The 18,055-nt window shown below is 44.8% G+C and overlaps 1 protein-coding gene across 1 annotated transcript in view; it reads left to right on the forward strand.

The window, feature by feature from the left end:
• Lyrm4 (LYR motif containing 4) overlaps window positions 1–18,055 on the forward strand; it is an 89,679-nt gene that overhangs the window by 64,249 nt on the left and 7,375 nt on the right. The window lies entirely within an intron of this gene.

The raw sequence follows: 18,055 nt of genomic DNA on the forward strand, positions 1-18,055 counted from the left end.
CTGGGATAGCTGTGGAGATAAAAAGAGGATGGGGGCATCATCTTAAAATCATTTTTTGTGACTGTCAGCTCATTCAAGGTGGACCATAAAATCTTCACACATGTTTCTCTCCCTACAAAGGCAAAAGTTATGGGTAGTCAATTTTATTGGCTGTCAGTTAGCCCTGCAACCTTGTCACTTTGACTTTTCTCAAAGGGAGTGTGTGCAGCTACTGTCAAACCTGACAGCTTCATTTAACCTATAGTGATTGGTGAGCTAGAGACAGGGCTCGTGTCTACGAGGCCCCTGGGTGTCCTGATTCTGCAAGTCCATGACACCCCCAGTTTGAGCTAGGAGCATGGATATGTGGGATGATGGCTGTACTGTCTCTAAGGTGCAGTTCCTCAAACTTGACAGATTCCATAAAATACCACTTTGCATGCAGTGAGAAGCCCACATTTGGGTTCTACTTAATTTTTATTATTCCTAGAGGAACCCCATTTATCTTACTGAGAATCAACAACCTCCAGACACTGCTTCCCAGTACATCCCCAGACATCCCTCACCGAGTGCAGATTGGTGATACACAGAAAAACGTAAATGGTGTAAATGTCACTTCCCCGGTCTGCATACTGTACTGTCTGCATACTGTACTATAGTTTCTGTAAGTGTGGCCACCAGGAAAATAGAAACAGGGCAGGGAGCACAAAGGCCCTCTCTGTACTACATGTGTCAACTTTCAGTTCACATGTGTATGTTTTTCAGAAACAAAAGCCAAGAGGAATATGGTGAATTACAAAATAATATAATGTGTAGTTTACATGTTATATTTAAATTTAAAAATTACAAATTAATTTTAAAAGATATCATCTGAACTATCAAAGAGAAATATAATGTATGGTATAAATTCAAGCCAGCCATGGAATCTTAAATTACTTTGTAACAATATTTTACTTAAAATCAGGCAAACTTAGTTCTAGGATTCTGTCATTTTTTAACTCATGTATCCAAAACAAGTCTTAGAAACTCCGTGTGTGTTTTACACTCACAGAGCATCTCAACTTTAATCAGTCATGTGTCAAGTATACAGTGACCCCATGTGACATAAGACAACACAGTCCAGATGACATTGGAGCAATAACTGCAAAATCATTTAGTATGTTTCACATCTTTACTGAGATTCATCATGCCATAAAATCTGTTTGAAGTATATTCCTATTTTTATGGTAGTCTGTATACAGCAATCACCAAAATCATTTTTTAAACATTTTCAGGATACCATACAAGAACCCTACAATCATTCAGTTATTCCTCATTCTCTCCTCTTATCTATCCATCCCCAACCAAATAATCTGTATCCTGTCTTTACACACTGCATCTTCTAGTTAATTCAGATGAACAAACTCATCCAATGTGTGACTTCTGTGTCAGCTTCTTTCACTTAACTTAGTTTATCCGGGTCATCTATATTGTAGCATTTGTCTAAATTTCATTCCTTATATCACTGAGTAATATTAGTCCGTATGTGGATGCCACCTCTACTGCCATTTGTCCATCTTATGACTAATATGCTCTTGGGTTCTCACTGCCGCTTTGTGGCTGTGAATTGGGCTGCTGTCAGCATCCTTGGACACTTTCTATGTGAGTACATGTGTCCACGTCCATTTCTCAGAAGTAGAATCTCACAAAATCATCCTTACACTGTTCCTATACTGTTCCATAGTTATTTCTACATATCTTTCTTTGGCCTGTATCTTCCTGTAGTGATAGGAACATGTCACTGCAGTGAAGAAACTGAGTACAGCAAAGGCTTTGACATCTCTACAAATTACCCTGGAATGGGGACTTGTCACACTGGCAGGCGTTATTGTCAGAGTTAGATCCAGGGTCAGGGTTTTCTTCCTCTTGCTTCTGAGAACAGTGGATAACTTACCCTGTGTGAACCAAGACACACCAGAAATTGGCCCTAAGGACCACTGTGTATATAGCAGATTGTATTTGAGACTGACAGGACAAAACAAAACCCCTGCGCACAGCCTTTGTCACTGAGTTCGTGTGAAGTCTGGAGTAGTCTTTCAGATCCAGAGCTTCTTGGTTCATGAGTGTCGTGAAGCTGTTGGGTCCCTACGTCTGTGAGAAATGCTTGGAGGAGCAGCTTGGGGAGGAGCTCTTTCTTGCCAGGTTCACCTGTTGCTGGACCCAGTCCACCTTCTGGGTCTTACTCTCCCAGGGTCTACCTGGGATCTTGGACAAGGTCTCCTCTTAGAGTTCTTAGAATTCATCAGAGAGAGTGAGGACTATGTCGAGCAGTGGGAACAGGTTGTGGCCCCTTCACTATGGGAGCTGTCTGCGAAACTGGCAGGAGAGGGGTGTGTGTGTTAGTTTTAGCTTATAAGGAAGAAAGGTTTGTGTGGGCTAGTCCTTTTGGACACTCCAGCCCTTCGCTGGTTAGCTCCCTTGCTTTTAGGGCAGTGGTGAGGCCACATCTCACTACAGACAACATAAGCTGGAAAAGGGCTGTACACCTCATAGCAGCCAGGAAGCAAAGGAAGAGGGAAAAAGAGGATCCAATATCCCCTTCATGGCCACACTCCTAGGATCCTGTTGTCTTCTTCTAGGTCCCACCCCCTAAAGATTCCAGAACCTCCCAGCAGTCCCCCAGATTGATGCCTTTGGGGATGTTAAGGTTCCAACCATCACAAGGTGTTTGCTTATGGCCTAGGTCCAGTTCAAACCCAAATCGTCCTTTACTTCTAGGCTTGAAAAGAGTTGGTTCAGGGCATGGAGCTGTATTGAAGTAAGGCAAGTAAACTGTAGAAGCACCACAGGTGTGTGCGCCAAGAACTGATGGAGCTGGAGTCTCTCTGCGGATGGTACCAGCCGTGACAAACAGCGCCAGAGGCCGACTAACATAGTCTCTATGTTAGTTGCTGCAGGAATTCATGGACCTCACACAGCCCTGCAGGGAGTAAGCCAGAAGTCAGTAGGGGAAGGTTTCCTCCACAGGCGCTGTCAGTGCCAGCAGGAAGTCAGCACCCTGGGGTTCTTGGTGCATTTGAGGTTAAATTTGGCCCTTTACCCTAATCTCCTTGAAGCCATTCTTTTCGCCCAGAAGAAGCCTGATGTGTAAGTTATTTTGCTGTGGCTATGATCAAATACCAGGACTGAAAACATCTTAAGGAAACAGAGATGAGTCCATATAGCTGGAGAGGCAGCAGTACTGAATGCTGGCTGACCACACATTATCTTCCACATACTGAAGGCAAAGCTCTAACGCCTCAAAGTCAGTGACAGACTTTCTCCAGCAAGACCAGACCTAAGGTTCCAAAACCTTCTCAAATGGTGCTGCTAACTGAGGATCAGGTGCTCAAATACATGAGCCTATGCGGGAGATTTCTCATTCAAACCACCACACCTGGGTCTGGAGGGAAAAAGAAAAGTGGAACAAGAGGCAAAGGACACAGGAATGAATGGTGAATGTAGTTTGTTGTTGTTTTGTATTTGACTTTGTTGGGATGGCCTCACACTGAAGCCCAGGCTGACCTAGAAATCCATGTATAGCCCATATCATTCTCAAAGCTGGAACCCTTCTGCCTCTTCCTCTTATGTGCTGGGATTACAAACCTGAGTTACCAAACCAACCAGTCCTAGAACCATTCATGTTCAGCTGAGGCTGGGACTCCAGCTGCAGAGACACAGTGTTTGCTGTGTGGTGATAGAATGTTCACTGTTAAGATAAAACAAAGCTTTTACCTCAAAGAGAACAAGTAGTTTATCCTGTAATCACATGAGTGACTATTGCCCAGGAATGTGAGCTCACATTGCCCCAAATACCATGTTCAATAGTTAAGGGGGGGGGGGGGACAAAAGTCAAGGCAGTTTCCAAATATGTTGGTCAGAACATCAGGTAGGCAGGTTTGAAGAGAGTGAGGGAATCTCTGCTGTAGGTTTCAGATGTTGATGGCATTCTTAGCTTTTGGGTTAGTAATCACTAGTTATCTCTTAATGCCTCCCAAAAGGTTTCACATGATAGTCACGAGGATGTTAGATCAGACAGGTGTGGCAGTGAACAGATACTAATGGGACTAAAAATGGCCCGAGGAAATTTAGTCCGGATCTGCAACATTCCAGCACTCCATAATCAAGAGTATTCCGATCAGTCAGCCTTGTATAAGACAGTGTCAGAACACTGCCTAGCATGCTGAAGGCCCCACGTGCTATTCCCAACACACACACACACACACAAATATACACACAAATTGTAGTTAGTAACACCAAATAGCGTAACCCCATGAAGCTACTGATTTACCTGGCTATGTAAAACCATCACAGGATTCATATACAGAGGGAAAATTGGCTTATGGTGATGGGATTGTGGCTCTTTGTTTTTGTTTTTTTTTTTAATTTTCTTTTACACAAACTTAAAATTTTAAATTTATATCATGTTCATAGAATTAACTGATATTTTGTATGTAGGTGAAAGGATTTCAATTTAGAAATAAGCTTCAAATAAAAGTAATAAATTTTAACTCCATAAAGTTTGATAAATTTACCTTTTAGACACTGATCTCTTTACCTGTGAAGCAGAGATAATGGCAGTGGCATTGGTAATGATGGTGACTGACTTAGTCACTATTCTGTTGCTGTGAAGAGACACCACACCATGACCAAGGCAACTCTATGAAAGAAAGAGCTTAACTGGGGGCCTGTCTACGGTTTCAGAGTCTTAGTCCATTATCATCATGGTAGGGAGCATGGTGGCACACATGGCACTGGAACAATCACTGAGACCTACATCCTGGTTCACAGGCAGAGAGAGACAGAGACAGACAGACTGGATCTGGCATGGATTTTTTTTAACCCTGAAAGTCCACCCACAGTGACAGCCTTCCTTTGACAAGGCCACAAATCCTAATCCTTGTAATCCTTTCAAATAGTTCCACTCCCTGATGACTAAGCATTCAAATATATGAGTCTGTGGGACCATTCATATTCAAACCACCGCAGTGATGAAGATAATGGTCGTGGTGGTGATGACAGGATGGTGATAGTGACATCTGCTGTCCATACCTTATAAGGATCAAATGAGCCAATAAAGTTTATTATACTATGGAAACTTTAAAATGCTGAACAGTATCCATTGCTACTATAAATATGAAATCCTAAGTATACTTATAGTATGAAGTATACATATGAAATATAAGTATGAAATCATAATCAGTGTGCATCTTAGAATTTTATTGAAGCAAATGGAATTGAAGAAAAGTCCTAGTTATGGCCCTTTTTTAAATCAGCAGTTACAAAAACGTGTCTAGGGCAGGGATTAATTCTCTTGCATCTACCCCTTAGCAGGTGAAGGTAAGTACATGTGAAGGGACAGCCCTTGTCTCCAGAGAACAGTTATTCCAAATTGCTTTCTGTGATCCCTCTGCTTCTGTGGCTAGAAATAGCCTCCTAGGTAGCACAGAGGATAAGGAGGGGGTGTACTACCATAGTTCCACAGTCCTTTTCTAGGCCAAGATAGATTTGTCCCAGGGACTTAGGATGCCAGCAAAAGTCACCCTGAGATAGCATCATCACACAAGACACTCAGAAGCAAGCAGGGAAGAAGGTAAACTCTATTAAGGAAAATTTTCTAAAGTGTGAGGAATTAGAGAAAGTGAAGGGAAGGCCTAAGATTTTTTAATTGTTTTTATTTTATTGTATGTGTATGAGTGTTTTGCCTATGTGTATGCTTGTGTACCACGTACATGCCTGGCACTCATGGAGGCCAGAAGAGGATATTGGATCCCCTAGAAATGAAGTTGGATATGAGCTACTATGTAGGTACTGGCAATCAAATCAGGTTCCTCTTTAAAGGCAGCCAGCACCCACATGGCAGCTCACAACTGTCTGTAACTCCAGTTCCAGTTCCAGGGGTTCTGACATCTTTAAACCAATGTGCATAAAATAAATTTAAATAAATTATTTTTTAAAAAAAAAAAAAGCAGCCAGTGGGCTGGAGAGATGGCTCAGTGGTTAAGAGCACTGGCTGCTCTTCCAGAGGTCTTGAGTTCAATTCCCAGCAACCTCATGGTGGCTCACAACCATCTGTAATGAGATCTGGCGCCCTCCTCTGGCGTGCGGGCATACATCGAGGCAGAATGTTGAATACATAATAAATAAATCTTTAAAAAAAAAAAAAAGCAGCCAGTGATCTTAACCACTGAGTCACTTCTCCAGCCCAAGGCCTAAGATTTATGAAGGTTCAACATAGAAAGAAAGCAAAGCTCTTGGCATGAGTGAGGGGGTCCAAGCAGCTGAACACTGAGGTCTCTTCAGTAAAGACTTGTTAGGATTATGATTACAGTGCGGCTGAGGCCAAGGTAGTTCTATTAGGTAGCCTATTAGAACCTATTAGAACAGGTAAGCCTGTTCCCCTTACCTACACAAGAGGATCACACTCAGTCCACATCTGCCTGCCCAGTTTGGCGTGGTTGAAGCCCACCCTCATCCATCTCTGAAGCCCCTTTTAGCTGTTGTTCTTAACTGCTAGTCATTGATCTGCTGATTGGAGACCTTGGAGATGTCTTACTGGCTAGGCTGTCTTTGTTCTCACATTTGTATGGGTGGCTTCTGCTTCATCATGGTAGAGAACTAACTTAGCACAACTGTCCAGATGTAACTACCACTGTTCCTAACTCCCTCATGTTTAACTCTTGATCCTTTGGGCAGTGTAGTTCTCTCCTGAAATGGGTAGAGGCTTTTAGAAATTGTATTTACTTAAAATGTAGCCTCTTTTAATTAGTTGCTTTAGAGGCAGTAATATGTAAAAGAGCAACAGTATCTAGCATATGTTCCACAGAGAGTCTCATGGATCTCAGCCAGCTAGCCCACCAACATTGGCCTTACTTCTCAGAGCTTGTCTCTCTCTTACTAGGTCCATTTGGCTAGCCTGTTACCAACTACAAGCTCCATTTCTCATGTCCAGTGTTCCTGCCCATAAAGTTTTAACTTGAACATTTTTTAACCATAATGTGTATTCTCACTGTAATATAGGAGCAACTTATAGTTTTCCTCCTCTCCCTTACTGTCTGTCATGAATTAATTCCTACCTCAGTAGGGCAGAGGGTTGTGAGCCAGGGCCACTTTCCCAGGCAAGGCACGCCAGGGTCCCTGTCATCAGCCTGAGCTGCTCTGGTGAAATGAAAGCAGAAGGCCCTGTGTCCCCAGCCATTGCAGAGCATTGGTGAAGTGCAGCCACTGTGGGTTTGTGACTCAAGGCCTGGCTCATTCCTTCTGCAATTTGGCTTTCATTTCATCCACCAAAGGTGTGGCCCTCTTGTGCATGTCTCAGGACTTGTGGCTCACTGAAGCAGGTGGAAGGGGGATGCTCTGACTTCATTAACTCTTAATGAGGAAAGCATTTAACTGGGACTTGCTACAGTTTCAGAGGTTTAGTCCGTGATCAGCATGGTGGGAAGCATGGCAGCACATGGTGCTGGAGGAGCTGAGAGTTCTACAGCCAAATCTCCAGGCAGCAGGAGAGAGACACTGGGCCTGGCTTGAGCTTTTGACACCCCAAAGCCCACTCCCAGTGACACACTTCCTCCAACAAGGCCATACCTTTTAATCCCTGTCAAGTAGTGCCACTCCCTAACGACCAAACGTTCAAATAGATGAGCCTATGGGGACCAGTCCTATTCAAACCACAATTATGTCTAATTGGAAGGGACTCTCAGTAACAGATTTAGGGACCTTGGTAAGGGTGTTGAACTCCAAAGTCCACAGTGAATTTCTCATATACTAAGTTAGCTCCAGGACCTGGGACTGGGTTTGGGAGAAGAGTTGAAGAGTCCAAAGGGCCACCACCAGTAGGCTGACCCAAGTCAGCACAAGCCCTGGTGAGACCTGGTGGAGAGGGCTGCTGGCATTTCAGGCTCCGCTTTCTCCTTCTCTCCCTGCTAGAATAACTTCTCACAGCAAACTAAGGGCCACACGGTTCTTGCTTCTCTTGAAAAGGAAGTCTGAACATTGTGAACAGCAGCCTTTCTTCACAAACTAGACCCCTTCACAATAGTAACTGAGACCCTTCCCTATGGGTGAGGTACAGGACACTGCATTGTCTTTGAGTCCTATACTTGACCACTTGGAATGAAAGATGGCCAAGCTGGAAAACAGAGTAAGAGGGCACTGATAAGTGAGAACTTTAAATGTGTGGCATCCAGGAGGAGGGAGACAGAAGAAAGGTTCCCAAATGTGAGGGCCAGGCATCCATGGCGGGGGAGAGGCATAAGAATCAGGTATTTACCTAGAGATGGTTTGACATTTTCACAAGTCTCATACATATAGCCTTGCTCTAGCCCCCAGCCAAGGGTCTTCTTTCAGGAAAGGCAAGAATCCTACATATGAACTGAAATGTCTCCTTGACCCTGTAGCTTAGGGCTCCTGGGGGTTGGGGGGAGTATTGAGGAAGTAGCACTGTGGGGATGTGTGTCTCTGCCTGTTCTGCTCCTTGCCTGCCTTGCTGCTGATGGCCCTGGATCCCCGCACTTCCCTGGCCAGTTTGCTGAATGCTTCTACAGCAGCTGCTATCTCCTCACCATTGAGCTACAATGAGATCCCATGTAAGACCAGGGGCCCCTCTAAGGCCCTGCCTGGCAGACTGGATTATACTGATATTTTTCTCCCAGTGACTGTCACAGTGTGTTCTACAGCCTGACTGCTAGTGGGGGAGATAAATGGAGCCCAGTTAGTCAGAAGTGACCCTGAATTGTAAAGTCATTCTTGCCATCGCAAAAGCCTGGAAAGTGAGTACTGCTGACCACATACCTTAAAGTCCTTGGGTGTCACTCACAACGCCCTGTGGGCCCTGAGAACAAGGGACCCTGTTCTAAACGTCCAGCTGGAGAGTAGCTGTAGGAAACTGCCCACTGAGACTCCTGCTCATTTATTTCTGTTGTTTCTAAGCCTCTCTAGCATGTGCCTCATTGACGTCAGCTCATGAGGACACAGGAAGGGTATCTGCTGCCAGCTGTAGCATCCTGTTAGGAATAGTTTGAGATAGAATGCACCCAGAGAAACTTCCAGAAAGCACTGGGTGTACAAAATGATAGAGCACAACCTAAAAAGAGGACACTCTTTGTGAATCATAGGGAACTTTCTCATCAAACTTCCCCAGCTGAATTTTGGAAGGGGCCGGTAAATGAGTGCATTTCATAGACATGAATTTGAAAATAAGTATGACTCCGGCTCCTACCCAGAGTCTTCCTGCACAGATCTTCTGTGAGGCTTTAGCCTTGACTTGGGTTCTGCTGTGTTCAGAACTAAGGAAACCATGTAATGACCTCTTAATTCTGGAAGCCCACAAAATCCAAAACTTAGAAAATCACACACAGCCGTGCAGACATCAGAACTGTCCAGTGTCTAGCCAGGTAAGTTGCTGGGCAGTTATCAACTGGCAAAGATAACAGACCAAAAGCAGCTGAAGCAGAGGCAGGCCAGAGCATCTGCAGTTGTATGGGCTAAGCACAGCTGGCCTTTGTCCTGAGCAATTGCTATAAGCCTAACTTCTCATTTTCCCTAATAACAGTGGTCCTGAAGGCAGCGTGGGGTCCCCAGTTTTTGTCAGAGATGCTCCCCAGAGCAGGGAACAGACGTATAGTTAGGCGTTTGCTCATTCTAGCCTGTAACCTAGGAGGGATGGTGGGCATTAGCACAGCAATGCTACTAATATATCAGGGCGTGGCCTACTGCTGAGGTGCTGGTGACCTGAAGGAGTGAGTTCAGGAACTGACGTGTACCAAGCTTGGATCTCACCCACGGTGCAGGAGCATGACCTCCAGTGGAACATTGCCGCTGACAGCTTGCCCAGACTCTGTTGTCACCATGGATGGCAAAGTACCAAGTTTTATTCTGACGTGTTGTTTGGGTCTCAGGTTTTGCTCAGTTCCAAGAAGGGCAGGGTACCTGAGTTAGTCCGCTATTTGGACGCTTTCATTCCACAGGACCTATTATGTAATGCTCCACGAAGCTCCCAGAAACTCCAGCTGGGCATGTTTGTTTCCACTGTCCTTGCCTTACCAGTTCTACTGCAGCCCAGCAGAGATGGGAATACATGGTAGAAGAACAAATACCTGTCTCCTGTTTTTCAACCCCCTCCCCACATCGAGCACTGGGCTAGACCAGCAGCTCGAAGCATCCACAAGACCCAGCGCAGGAGAGCAGTACACAGGCCTCTTCACCTCATTTGCTGTGTGTGGCCTTGTCTTCTGGAAGGACTGGTTGGGAAATACTCTACTCTGGGTTTTTGTTTGTTTGTTTTAAAGCATATTCATTCAATAATAAAAGGAAGAGTAAATGTTTGATCCAGAATCTCTTTAGACTGTCATTTATGAACCTAGGATGTAAATCAGAAGAAAGAGAAATGGATGACATGATCGTCCCCTCATCCCATGATAAGCAACTCAAGTATTATCCAGACAATGACTGCCTGGAAAAGCTAACCCCCAGGTTAGGGATATGGGCCTTGCTAGGAGCCTCTGCACACACATACTTACATCCATTCGAAACAGATTCATCCCTGTGGCAAGAAATGGTAAGCCTCTGGCAGCCCATGGCTTCAGGCTCCTTAGAGGCCACAGTTCTTTGGAGGTCCCTTAAAATAATTTCATTTCCCCTACTAGAATACAAAGAATGGCCTTCATGTAACTAAACATCAAACATGCAGGCAAACAGTGAGATGGCCCAGAAAGCTGGTGACAGCAAGTAAGAACCATGTCATTCCTTGTCCAAACCGGAACACCTGGGAGAAAGATGACTGTGTCTCACTAATCCTGCAGGGACAGCCAGTGTAAACAGGATGCATGGGTATGCTAACGAGAGCACACACTCTTCGTCTGCTTTCTCTGCCCCTAAGAGCATTAATTACAACCTGTGATGTGGGATGTGAGGAAGCGAGTATTTTTGTTCTTTTTTTTTTTCTGTTGCTGATAATTGTACCTGAGGATTGACAAGCAGTGAGTTTTACCAGTGAGCTCCATCCCCAACCCTGTTCATTACTCTTGCCAGGAGCAACAGAGGGATGAGTTTTGTTTCACCACCTCTGTCCTCATTAAGAATGTCCCAGGGTTGGAGAGATGGCTCAGAGGTTAAGAGCATTGCCTGCTCTTCCAAAGGTCCTGAGTTCAATTCCCAGCAACCACATGGTGGCTCACAACCATCTGTAGTGAGGTCTGGTGCCCTCTTCTGGCCTGCAAGCATACACACAGACAGAATATTGTATACGTAATAAATAAATAAATATTAAAAAAAAAAAAAAAAGAATGTCCCAGTGTCTAACTCAGGGCTTAGAGACAGAATGGACAGCTGTAGCTAGGCTGCAATGTGGCACAGAGAATGGCTGAGTGCCTTGCACAGTTGGCATACCCAGAGGCCCTGACACTCTCCTTGCCCTCTACAGTGCAGGACAGTGAGAATAGATAGGTGATCACTTGCCCTCGGAGAAGAGGCCTCAGGCTGGAATTTCATAGGAGATTCATTAATTGATAGCTGAAAGGTGTTTTGTTGTGTTTATTGCCTTTCAACTCCCCTGTTGAGTGTAGCCACGTTGAGAAAGCGAGAAATCTTTAAAATGTGCTTCTGAAACTGAGTGTGTGGAAGCACAGGACAAATTCTGTGTGTCTTCCTAGAAATTCGTGATCACCTTGGGAAAAACATTTTTAGATTAAAATAAACAGAAATATATTTAGAGCAATATATGCCATATATTTAAGTATCTATAGGACACTTCAGAGAAATATTTTCTGTAACACCTTCAAGTCTAGCCTCAAATCGCCAAGAGGAGGATTGTGTATGAGCTAATTCATAACAGGGTCCAGTGTGGCAGGCTCTACTTTGTCAGCCTTAGCTCTTGTGAGCACCATGCTATTTTGGTTGCATCCAAAAGTGACTTCAGATTTTAACTTTCAAATTGATCTCTGTTTTGACATCATTGTCTCTGGTGTTTCGTTTGTTTGGTACTTTGTTTTGTCTCTGAATCAGGTCTTGCTGTAGAGCCCAGACTGGCTTCACATTCACAGATGTCCTACCTTGACTTAATACTGGGATTGTGAACATGTACTATACACACAGCCTGGTCTCTTTCTTATTGGTCAAATAAATTATGCCTTCAGTGAGCATGACTTGTCTCACATTTCAGTAAAATCTGTTTTAGACACTGAGCAAAATTGCTCACACTTGTAATCCAAGCATTCGGGAGGCTGAAGCAGGATTCCCAAAAGTTTGAGGTCAGCCTACAACATCACAAGTTATAGGATAGTCTGAGGCTGTAATGAGAAACCTTGCCAGAGAGGAAACATTCTAAATTTCTAAGTTTGGGCATTGGGGGGGGGGGGGGATAATTTTGTTATTTTGGCTTTCTATGACAATCTTGCTGTATATGGTGTGGCCACCCTGAAATGCTGTGTATCCCAGACTGGCAGACTGGTTGGTTTTTCTGCTTCCTTGGCCTTCTGGGTGCAGGAATTACAGGTATGCATCACCACATCCAGCCTAGATTTAAGTTTTCTGATTTCTTTCTAAAGATCACTCGTATTTCTTTGTTTCTTAAAATATGATTTTATTTGTGTGTGTGTCACACAGACTCGTGCTACAAGCATGCATTCAAAGATCAGAGGGCAGCATGCAAGATCTCTTTCTTCCCTCCAACCCTGCAAGTCTAAAGGAGTAAACTCAGGTTGCCAGGCTTGGCCTTTACACATAGAGCCGCCTCCGCAACACCCCACATTTCTTATTAAGGTTACATCCTGGTGTGGTTTTGGTTACTGCGACAGTTGGTACAATGCTAACTTTTATCGTGTGAGCAGGGTAGATCACTGCAGTACTGGCTTCAGTGTGTGAAATGAAAGGACATGCTCATCAGAGCAAGGATATGCCTTCCAAAATATGAAAAGTAAAGCAAAACAAGTTATGTTCTCTTAAGTGAAATGCGTAGAGCAGCGCCTGACACCCAGCGAGTGCTCTTTAGATGCGTTGTGACTCTCCTCACCACGGACAGTAATGCTGTCGTCACAGTGCTTTGGAGGCACATTTGCCACTTGCCCAGGAAATGTCCTGCCTGGCTGGCTTTCCTAACCTCCAGGAAGTGAGCAGCAGCACTCTACCCTGAGCTTCCCCTCTAACTTCAGTGTCTATGCGCTGCCTTCTCACCAAGCCCACACCAGCTGCAAGTACAAGGGCTCTTGCTGGGCAGGAAACCACAGCCCTAGAGAAGACAAGAACCAACCCAGCAGTCACTCCTCAAGTTCAACTCCCTCCCCCTAAAAAAGCCTCACATTCAAAGCCACATGGCCTCAGTTTAATCAGTACAGAGCTATGATAGGCTCTAACAGGGAGAGAGAGGCCTTCAAGAGTCCTAAAGTTAGGGCTTAGGACCCTATGACGCGCATCGTGACTGAGATGGGTCGTGCACACAATAGCACTTAACACGAACTTGCCATGTACTTCCCCGTGTTTGGGCTCTGGGAACCATTAGAATGGTTGCTAAGTGCTCCCCATACCTGTCATCTACTTTGAGTCCCTATTACTCCATGAAACAAGGAAGAAGTAGCAGGAGCAGGTTTAGGATTCCTGGCAGGGCAGATCCATTCCAAAGGCAGGTCTCTCTACACTTCCCAACCGCCAGCTGTTGAGCCCAGCTCTTCTGCCCTTGAGTCTCAGATGCAATGGAGGGTGATTGCACATCACTTTTGACGAGTTAACAGGAAAGACCTCAAAGACTAAGATCTATTCTGTTTTCTTGGATCCTCTGCTTCATCTTCAGCAGTTTCTTTGTCTATGTTTCAATTCACCCACCTACTTGGAGTTGAATAATCTGTATTTTTCTGATTTTGCCAACTCCCAAACCTTATAGGAAAAAAAAAGTGCGATCCATTTTAATGGCCATTTTATGCACAGTAATTGTCTGGCCTGGCTGTGGAAGTCAGTTGTGGTTCTGAGGGGGCTGTAAATTGAGGCTGTTAATTGCACTTCCTTACTTCCCTTAACCTGCAGCCCAATGGCGGCATGCTGTGTCTTCAGTGCTGCAGCCTTAATCCCACCAGCCTCCTGCGTGTGCTGATGGCTTGAACAGGCCCGAAAAATGCAAAAGGGCAGTTACATGTACATTTGTGGGCTCGGCTGTGTAGCACTCATTCAGATAGCTGTTGGGAATTCCCTCCCTGTGTGAACTCAGTGCTTCACTTTCCTCTTCTGTAATTGCTCTGGCTTTATCCCTATAGCCCTAGATTATGGCATAAAAGCCTCTGCTCAGCCATTTTTGAACTGTTTGGTTCTGTTCAACAGTCAGTGGACGTTCTTGTTTCAGGAAGTAATCATCCTATTGCTGTTTCATCAGCTTGCCTTCACTGGGGCTGTATTTCTACACTTAGTCTCAGCAGATCTAGGCTTCACAGTAACAGCATAGAATCTTATGGTCACAGGCTGCAAGACATCATTTTCAGTTACCAAGTAACAGCTGTGCATCATACTGATGAGATAGATGTGTTCTGAGTAATGTGTCATTAGCCCATGTTATTACTGTGAGAGCATCATAGAGTGTTTGTACAAACTAATATGGCTACAGTGCCACTAGGCAATATGATGTTAATGGGCCACCATCATGAAGGACATGTGGCAGGTGGCGGTACTGACTGGACACTACCCACTTGCCTGTTCTGTCGTGAGCTGTGAGTATGAAAGCAACACAGTTCAGTAGTTCCATTGCCTTCTCCTTCCATCAGTCTTGACATGGACTCATCTGAAGTCAGTGCAGGGCATGTGAACATATAAGTGGTACCATCTCTGTCACGCTCTCTCAGGAAGAAAGCCCATCTACAGAAGAGACCAGGGAAGCCTCAACCGGGGAAGCCCAAATGATGGGCAGGCTTTGCTGCCTTTTGCTGGACATCAATGTAGTCTTCTCTTGAAAGAGAATACTAGGCAGAAAGGTATAGAAGTCAGAGACTCACAGTCTGTTTGCAGTGTCTGAAACTTTTACAGGCAGAGGTAGTGAGCAGCTGGGGAGGGCTATGTGCAGACAAGATTCTAGACAGGCAGATCTCATTCATCATTGTGCTTACTTAACACTATTCATGTTGTAAAGATCCAATTGCATAAACCACAGCCCAAGCCATAAGATTATACATCTGAATGAATTTATCTAAGAGTTGGGGGTGTGGCTCAAGGGTAGAATATTTGTTATGCACGTGGCCCTAGGTTCTATCCCAGCACTGAAATTTTAACTGGACTTTAAAAACCTGATACTTAGGTCACAGTGAATTCAGTCTTGTGTCACTGAAGTCCTCAGACCACCAGAGGGAGCATCAGTATGAAAACCAAGCACACCTCTTTTGAAAGACATTTGGAAGCTCTTTTGGGATCCCTAAGAATGTCACCTACTCCCAGTAACTCTTCTTCTAGAAACTTTCATTAATAAAAAAGATCAGACACACACAAAAGAGTTAAGTATTCATCCTTGTGTTAACCAGAAGCAGTCTATATGTTCATAATGTGAAACAACTAAACACATATGACATATCTTTATAATGACACATCATCATACAGCTATTAAAGATTTTCGTTCAGGGGCTGGAGAGATGGCTCAGCAGTTAAGAATGCTATCTGCTCTTGTGGAGGACCCAAAACCCACACTGAGGAGATCTGACACCTTTGGCTCCTATGGGCATCTGCACTCATATGCACACGCACACACACACATCATAAATATACATAATTAAAAATAAATCTTTTTGAAAGAGATATTAGCTCAGAAAAATGGTGATCATAACATGAAGTTTAATAAAATGAGCACGTTACAATTCCTCACTGGCTGGGGAACTTCACACTACACAAAAACACCTAGCTTCAGAACCTTAAAGTCACACAGGTACCCCGGTAGCTCAGAAACCTCGCAGTGGATACACTGTTACCTTACACTGTAGAGGATAGAGCCCTTACACTGTAGAGGATAGAGCCCTTACACTGTAGAGGATAGAGCCCTTACACTGTAGAGGATAGAGCCCTTACACTGTAGAGGGGCCTCACCAGCTCATTGCCGTCACAGCACAGGTACACACTGGCTCAGAGACCTCACACCACAGAGGTTGGGACCAGAGGGAGAACAAGGAGAATGTTACCCTACAAGTAGAGACAGGACTATGGCCCAGTGCCCCAACCCTCACCCAAACCAGGGCCATTCTGAGATCACAGAGCTTTTACCAGAGACATCCACAAAAGACTAAGAGATGACAATGTTTTCACAGCAGAAGCTGAGCGCCCGTTAAGAAGGGCACCTGTTAAGCTGGATGTGGTAGCACATACCTGTAATACCTCTGTGAGGTGAAGGCCAACCTGGTCTACAATAGTGAGTTCCAGGACGGCCAGGACCCTGTCGTACAAAACCATCGGCCATAGGCATTTTTATGTTTGTGTCATGGGGTGAGCAGCAGCAGAATTGCTTTGGGAAGTGATTTACCTCCCAGCTGTGTTCAGGGACATGCGGTTTTTATTCTCACAAGCTGCTCTCCTATTCCCGAGGACTGTTTTCTGTCCTCCTTTATGTTTCTCAGAGGGCTCGGTAGACAAGGGGTCTTTTGAGGATATACTGACATAAACATGCTTTGGTCTGAAATTGGACAGGGGCAACCCAGCCTCCAGAGCCAGCTTGTCAGTGAGTTAAACAGCACCAAACATTTTACTAATAGATTTTACAAATTTATTAGTATGTACTTTTTTTTCCAACTTAATAATATATATCACAAATATTCAGGGTCAAGAAAAGCACTGGTTTTTCTCTTAAGACATATGGTTTAGGACACCAGCAGTTATTTCAGGTGTCAAGGTGGGAACCCCCAGTCTACTCCTTGGCTCCACTCACTAGGATTATGATATGATTAGTCAGATGAGCAAAATCAAAAAATAAATGAGTAAATAAAAACCCTACCCAGCTAATCCCAGACGGCACAAGGTCCCAGCCATGAACAGTGCTCACAGTCCTGCTTCTGAGAAGTGTGCCGTCCCACGTCTCAGCCGCCTGGCGTCCTCTGTGCTGATAACAAGACCACAGACAAAGAAGTAAACTTACCACTGTGATTTCATTCAAAATGACTCTAAAGCACTCATTGCTGGCAACTGAAGCCACCTGCATTGATATTCATTTCCACACTCTGTGCTTAGCTAATGTATCCATTAAGTTACCTATGTGGGTGTTTGATCAGTCCAGACCCAGGGAAAGACAAATGTGTGGAAAAACGGGAATTCAGGAGACCCTCTGCAGCTGCCACCATTGGTGGGAGCAAACCACACTGTGTTCCTCGCTAACAACATACTCCCTTTCCCTGTAGCCCCTCTTTAAGCTAGAACATTAAGGCAGGAAAAGGACCTGTGTGGCGGTGCACACCTTTAATACCAGCACTGAGGCCAGGGGCAGGCAGATCTCTGAGTTTGTGGCTAGCCTGGTCTACAAAGCAAGTTTCAGGACAGCCAGGGCTACACAGAGAAATCCTGTCTCATGGGGAGGGTGGAGAGAAGAAGCCTTGAGAGAGTCTGGATTCTGACATATGACCGCTCTGGGTAGCAGCCCCGGCCTTCGGGAGTGTGTTCTCATTTGTCTTTGTAAAGAGCAATTTCTCGCCCCAGATGGTCCATAGAGAGTGTCCCAGTGCGGAGATCCAGACAGACGCCCTAATGCTCAGCACTTTCTTCCCTGGTTCTCTTTGTTCCTTAAAGTGTTGCCCAGGAAGTGTCTTTAGTGGGAAACCATGACAACGACTCCTTGTTTTAGAAAAGGGACGGCCCTGCATTGCTGCTCCAGCATCTGAGGAAGTGGGGGCATTTGGATACCAACAGAGACTTAATTAAAAAGGACGCAACCGAAGAAAAGAGGCAGGACAGATGGAGCAGGAGCAGTGGACACAAACTGACAGCCCCAGCACAGACAGCACAGGCTGCTTGCTCCCTGTACAGGAACGAATTCCCATGGGTAAGAGCTCTACACATGAATGGCTCTGCAGCTGGCAGCCAGGGAGCCTGGTTGATAGCCTTGCCAGCTCCAAATACC

The sequence above is a fragment of the Alexandromys fortis genome, unplaced genomic scaffold, assembly GCF_014885135.2.
Source record: "Alexandromys fortis isolate MF-2015 unplaced genomic scaffold, M_Fortis_MF-2015_v1.1 scaffold_5, whole genome shotgun sequence".
Classification (NCBI taxonomy): Eukaryota; Metazoa; Chordata; class Mammalia; order Rodentia; family Cricetidae; genus Alexandromys; species Alexandromys fortis.